The following is a 6,416-nucleotide window of genomic DNA, read 5'->3' as shown; positions in this document are numbered from 1 at the left end:
GAAGATCTGAGGAATGATAAGAGTGGACAACCAAGAACGAAGCGCTCCTATTAAAAAGTGTGTAAGACAGGGATGTAGTCTTTCGCCCGTACTGTTCAATCTGTACATCGAAGAAGGAACGATGGAAATAAAAGGAAACTTCAGGAGTAAGATTAAAATGCAGGGTGAACGGATGTCAAAGATACGATGGTCTGATGACATTGCTCTTCTGAGTGAAAATGAAGAAGAATTACGTTATCTGCTGAATAGAATGAACAGTCCAATTTGTACAGAGCATGAACTGAGGGATAATCGAAGTAAGACGAAATTAATGAGAGGATTGACGGTCACGAAGTAGATAAAGAATTCTACTACCTATGCAGCAAAATAACCAATGACGGACGGAACAAGGAGGACATCAAAAGCAGACTAGCAGTCGCAAAAAGGGCATTCCTGGCCAAGAGAAGTCTACTAGCGTCAAACATAGACGCTAATTTGAGGAAGAAATTTCTGACAATTTATATTTCCAGCATAGCACCGTATGGTATTCAAACATGGACTTCGGGAAAACCGAAATAAAAGAGAATCGAAGCATTTGAGATGTAGTGCTATAGACGAGTGTTGAAAATTTGGTGGAACGGTAAAATAAGGAATGAGGAGGTTCTGCGCAGAATCAGAGAGGAAAGGAGTGTGTGGAAAACATTGACAAGGAGAAGGGACAGGATGATAGGACATCTGTTAATACATCAGGGAATGACTTTCATGGTGTTCGAGGGAACTGTAGAGGAAGGCAGAGATTGGAGTGCATCCAGTAAGTAATTGAGGACATTGGTTGCAAATGCTGCTCTGAGATGAAGAGGTTGGTACAGGATGGGAATTCGTGGCAACCCACTCAGACCAGTCAGATGACTGATGACCTCCCTCCCCCCCAAAAAAAACGCATTTATTGTGCTATTTTTCTCGTTTTGATAGCTCCATACCTAGACAGTGACACGTAGACACAAGTCTAACTAATTGAACTACACGAGCTTCTAACCAAAGGAACAGTGCTGCCGCAACGCGATGGCATTTCGAGATAATTATCAGGGGTCTGTGACTTGTGGGGAAACTATTTTTACTCGTCGAAATCAGGTGGATTCAAATGCTATAGATCGAAAACTGGAAGATTCGTGAGAATGTGGCAGGCAAACGATACTCTGACGAAAGCGGAGCACTATACCGCTTCTTCTAAGTGTTGTGGGCAAACATATAACAATCTCTCACATACCTCTCACGAACTGACTGCAGTGAGAAATTTTGGGGGTTAATGCGACGATTTCTACAGAGAGCAACGAGCAGCAGAAATTCCGTCGTTTGTATCCTCCATAAATGACCCAACGTTTTTCCATGAGCTTTGTGTACCTATAAATGGATGGTGTAACGTCTTAAAAGGAAGACTAAATTTACATTTAAATTTATATGCTTATTTCGCAAGCCATCGTAAGGTGTGTAGCGGACGGTACCTGTATCATTAATTTTAAACATAGCTGCACAACAGCAACGGTTCCACGTAATAAAATTATAAACAGCCGACCAGTTGCAATGGGTAAAGAAATCTTTACCTAGGTTTCAACAAATTTAAATTTGTCTTCTTCAGAAGGTGGCAATTTTACATTAGTATGGACTGATGTATCATCGCCGTTTTTACAAATGTCTGCATAGATACGTATGTCCAATTTAAAATATAGCCCTAAAAATAGGGTTTGTCATGTAAATATAAACTAGTACATGGATGTTGCAGAGCTCACAATTATATACAATTTATAAAGTGGTATTTAGTATGAAACTGTTATTTACAACTCTTTTGTGCTGCTGCCTTAAGAGACTTCTTTGGTGGCGAATGATTTGGTTTCTTTAAGGGACTTCGAAAGTGAGGGGGCATCCTGTGACAGAGTTAGAGCATTCTCTTAGCACTCTGTCATCAGCCAAAAATGAGTTTAATATACCAGTCCTTTGATACCGGATGTAGCAGATATTAAGCTGATAACCACGGATTTTTTTCACTTGATGAGAGAATACTTAGAGGGAATATATCTAAGCCATGCAATTGTATACCGTTTTTACCACTAACGATACTATAACGATGTGAAAACGGGTGTATGCTACGATTTCCTCTGTCTTCAAAAGTAACTGCTATGAAAGGGAGGAATCTACATTTCACATTAAAAGTTTGAGATATTTGGACAACCACATCCCTGTCTCAGTTGGGAAAAATGGTTTCTTCAATGTAGTGAGTCTAAGACGGGGATATATTTGCAGTATGAAATGTATGTCCAAACCACAGCATCTTATCTTGCAGCGTTTGCAATCAGCGGCCGACCGGAACCCGAGGCATAGTAGCCACTTCAGAGAGCGGAGGTGGTTTCCCAGGTATCAAATATGAATGGACGTCGCATTCTGCTCCATGGCCACCGGATTGTTCAGGTGGTGACACCTGAGGCATCCTCCAGGACGGTGAATAGCGAGCTACTTCTCAGTATATGTTTGGTGGACTTTACGATCACGTGGGTTATGGGCAACACGTGGAGGAGGAGGCTTGTGTTCTCAAATATCTCTGCATACAAGACGCCCGACATATGGCGAGTGTTTTACAAATTTAATTACTTGATTTACTTTCGTCTCCCTGTAGACGTGGGCAGAGACCACCAGTCAGTAGTTCCCACCGATGTCACTTGATAAAATGGTTCAAATGGCTCTGAGCATTATGGGACTTAACATCTATGGTCATCAGTCCCCTAGAACTTAGAACTTGTTAAACCTAACTAACCTAAGGACGTCACACACATCCATGCCCGAGGCAGGATTCGAACCGGCGACCGTAGTGGTTACGCGGTTCCAGACTGAAGCGCCTAGAACCGCACGGCCACACCGGCCGGCGTCACTTGATATGTTGGGATCATTAGTTGTCTGCGTGTCTAGGAACAAGGCTGCAGGAGACCGTGGAAAATAGTTGTGGTCGCAACTGTCGCAGTGAAGTGCAGTAAGGGAGTTACTTTTTTAGAAACATGCATGTGCTGGTAGTTGTTAGCGGCTGCACGTTTTATAGAGATTTGCGGTATATGTGTTAGGTGGTGTTTTCCGCGATCTTTTTGGAATGGAAGACGTGATCGAAAATGTTTTTCGCCGGATGGGTTATCGTGGTGGTGGGAGGGAGAGGGGGGGTGTTGTGTTCTTATACATCGGTGCATTGAAGACCTCAGATATGTTTAGCGTTGCGATCTATTTGTGACGAAAATTCAATTATTTGATTTGCAAAAAGTCTGCCTGCGATACTCTCAAACGTTCAAAATATGTTTTATTACAAAGAAGAGTAACAGTAAGGTTGTGGTGCGTGTTTTATGTGGTCTATTTGACTCCTGAAAATTTTTAAACAATTAATTCCATAGGGACCATTTACTTCCATTTTGATATTGCAGTTCCGTCAGCTTTCCTTTTGTCCCCAGCATTAGCCAACAGGAACGCAGTATTCTGAGGAGGGATGAAAACCTCAGTCTGCACGTATGAAGACGTTGGCTCACACACTAGCAGGAAGTAGACACTTGAGAGAGACAGAGGCAGGAAACGACTCTGGAATTTCCTGATCAACACAATGTCAGCAAATGATGCTTTGTTCGGGACTCGAGATCAAACGAGGCCGACATCCGGTCCACAGTCAGTGGTATTTAGTTCCATGATCTGTAATTATGACATTGGGCAGCTTCTGACATACGTGGCGGCACCTGGTGTCTAATATAGCGCACTTCATTCCATTCCTCAGTTCTTACAGTTATTACGTCTTGAGAAGTGTTGGCAGAAGTGAGCTCTGTCTTCTGCAAAATGATTAGATAAAGAATATGCATCAATTATTATTATTATTATTATTGACGCTGATTTGAATTTTGTGTCTTGAGATCCTTCCTCTTCAGCCCAGACTGAATCCTTCTCTCACCAATTTACAGATGGGAAGGGGAGGTGGAGATGGGTATGGGAGGGAAGGGCAAGAAGTTTTCCCCAATGGTAGGGGTTAATTAATTGATCAATTTAATTAATTAGTCAATTAATTTGATTTCAAAAGCGTGCTTGTATCAGCGAGGGGAAAGGCTTTCCCAGAGGTGTGGCGGAGGAGGAGGTGGAATGTTCCTCAGACGGACAGATTACCCACAGGGGTCATAAATCACCCTCAGGGGTTCTTAAAGGAATTAGCAGAACAGTAGGTTTGTCCTTGCATGGCTCTAAATGCACGCAACCCCCGCAAACGAAACGGCCAGAACTGCTTTGCCCTACTACTTGCGTCTACTTTTGTTACTTAAGCAAGAAGTTGCTGGTTTTCCATTGATATCGGCTCCTTCCTCTCTCTTTCATCGCATCTTTTTAAATTTTGCTGTAAACTCTTAATTTTTTTCCACTTCAGTTTTTACTGTCAGATAATTACTTTACTTTATTTCTGTATTACCTACAAACCTGGTTGCCTCTGCTATAGATCACCATGTAGTTCAGATACACTTTATAGAGGGCTATAACCTCAGAATTTTTGTTACTCTTCTCTCAGCGAACGAAATATTTAGATCATTCTCAATATAGTCTCACACATTGCAAGTAGATACTTATTATTATTGTTATTGTTATTATTATTGTCATTACTATTGTTACGACTATTATCAGTGGTACTAACACCTTTGAAATGCCGACTGAAAGATGAGTTGTGGACAGATATTTAGTTAATGATCATGTTCATCAAAGGAATTGTGTCTGGATAAGTCCTAAAAAGACTGTGTTATTTGCAACTGAACGATATCGATTGCTACATAAAAAAGTATTTCCTTTTCTCTGAACCAACTCTACTGTTGCGAAATATTAGTAGGAAGCAGAATGTAACATTAGTCACATACTCTTTGATGAAGGGAAACATGAATGAAATAACAATAGCACATAACTGCTTTAGCAGGTTCTCATTTGCACTGCTGTAGCTGTAGCTGTTCCTCTACTCTCTGATGGATGTTTTTATATAAGAATTTAACAAGAAAATGAGAATAATGTATTGCATGTAGCAGGCTGTGAAAATTATTTACTGTGATACAGTAACTTCAAAGAGGCGAAAATATCTGGCGTAAAGAACATTTAAGCGGAGTGTTTTTAGTGAACCATGCATTTTCGTAAATGAAAGCGTGTTTAGGCTAAGATGCTTTGCTATTAATATAATAATTCCGCTGTTTCAACTGATACACAAAAAGTAATATTTTGTTTTAGATATAGCTTTCCGTTTCAAAGACACGCATCAATCATCACTGATACAGTCTTGTTTTCTAATTGTTTAATATAATCCCTCAAACCTGCAAATATTTCACCAAATCTCTTCACCTATTTTTCAGATTCATCAACGAGAGCAGCACCAATGGCTCACATCGTGAAGACCACCTGCTGTGACGACTTCGTGGAAACCGTTTCAGCTGAACTAAGAGCCGCAAGTGGAGCACAACTGATAAGTCTTTCGGGTGTACATGGTTCCTTCTTCAGCACCAGTCACAAATGCCCTTGCGGCAGTATGGTGAGCTGAGCTCCGCTGTATAGTGATAAATGACAGTGAGTCATATTTTACTTGGTCTGTTATGCTTCCTTCTTGGTCAAAAGTGAACAGAGAACGCACAAGCACTAGCTAGGAGTCTTCCTTATTTTATAGCACACACTGTGGGCCTCAACAGATGAGTGAGAGTATGCGAGAGTTCAAAAATTTGTGATAGAATCAGGAGAACGTGCAAACTGTGATTCTTAGCTTCCAGATACAATTAATTTAAATACCTCAGGAAGGATTTGTGTACGGGAACTCTGTTGTGATTGACGATATTAGTCAGCGAGCAGCACCGATACATTTAATTTGTAATAGATGTATTTACTAACGAAGTTGTTACTATGAAACAATGCGAAGTGGACCAATGAAGTGGCGCAAGGATCAGTGATAAGTAGCACCGAACGCAAAGTGTTGATGAATTCACCCTGTTCTGGATGCTGTTTATTGGCTTCGGTGTAGCGAGAAAAATTAATCGTTACGACAAATAGAAGAAGAACAGTAACTTTGTATATTAATTGGTTTGGTGTACAGTTACAAAACGTGGCACAATATCAGTGAAAAGAGGAAGAGAAGTGTGTCATTCGTCGTTGTTCTATATATTTGTAACTCATGCGAAGGTAAAAAGGAAAAGGACAGTGAACTAAAGAGAGCTTCTGATTAGCAGGTAATGCCGTTTCAGGTGATGATAAAAATTTCTGAAAGCTATCTAGAACGTTTCTGCTTTTTAAGTTTTGGATGAAGCGGAGTGATAGTCTCATTGTATGTGTTCGTTTTATGTCCATTATCTAAATCACTAGCAGAATTTTTAGACTTTTATTCACGAAATTGTTTTAAACCGATGGTCATCAAGTGT

The 6,416-nt window shown here is 40.5% G+C and overlaps 1 pseudogene; it reads right to left on the bottom strand.

Moving 5' to 3' along the window:
- Nucleotides 1-1,884: 1,884 nt before the first annotated feature.
- On the bottom strand, nt 1,885-2,048 carry LOC124778131 (annotated as a pseudogene).
- Between the last annotated feature and the right edge of the window lie 4,368 nt (nt 2,049-6,416).

Source organism: Schistocerca piceifrons, chromosome 2 (assembly GCF_021461385.2).
Source record: "Schistocerca piceifrons isolate TAMUIC-IGC-003096 chromosome 2, iqSchPice1.1, whole genome shotgun sequence".
Lineage (NCBI taxonomy): Eukaryota > Metazoa > Arthropoda > Insecta > Orthoptera > Acrididae > Schistocerca > Schistocerca piceifrons.
The sequence above is the reverse complement of the archived record's forward strand: the minus strand, read 5'-3'. Positions and strand labels throughout refer to the sequence as shown.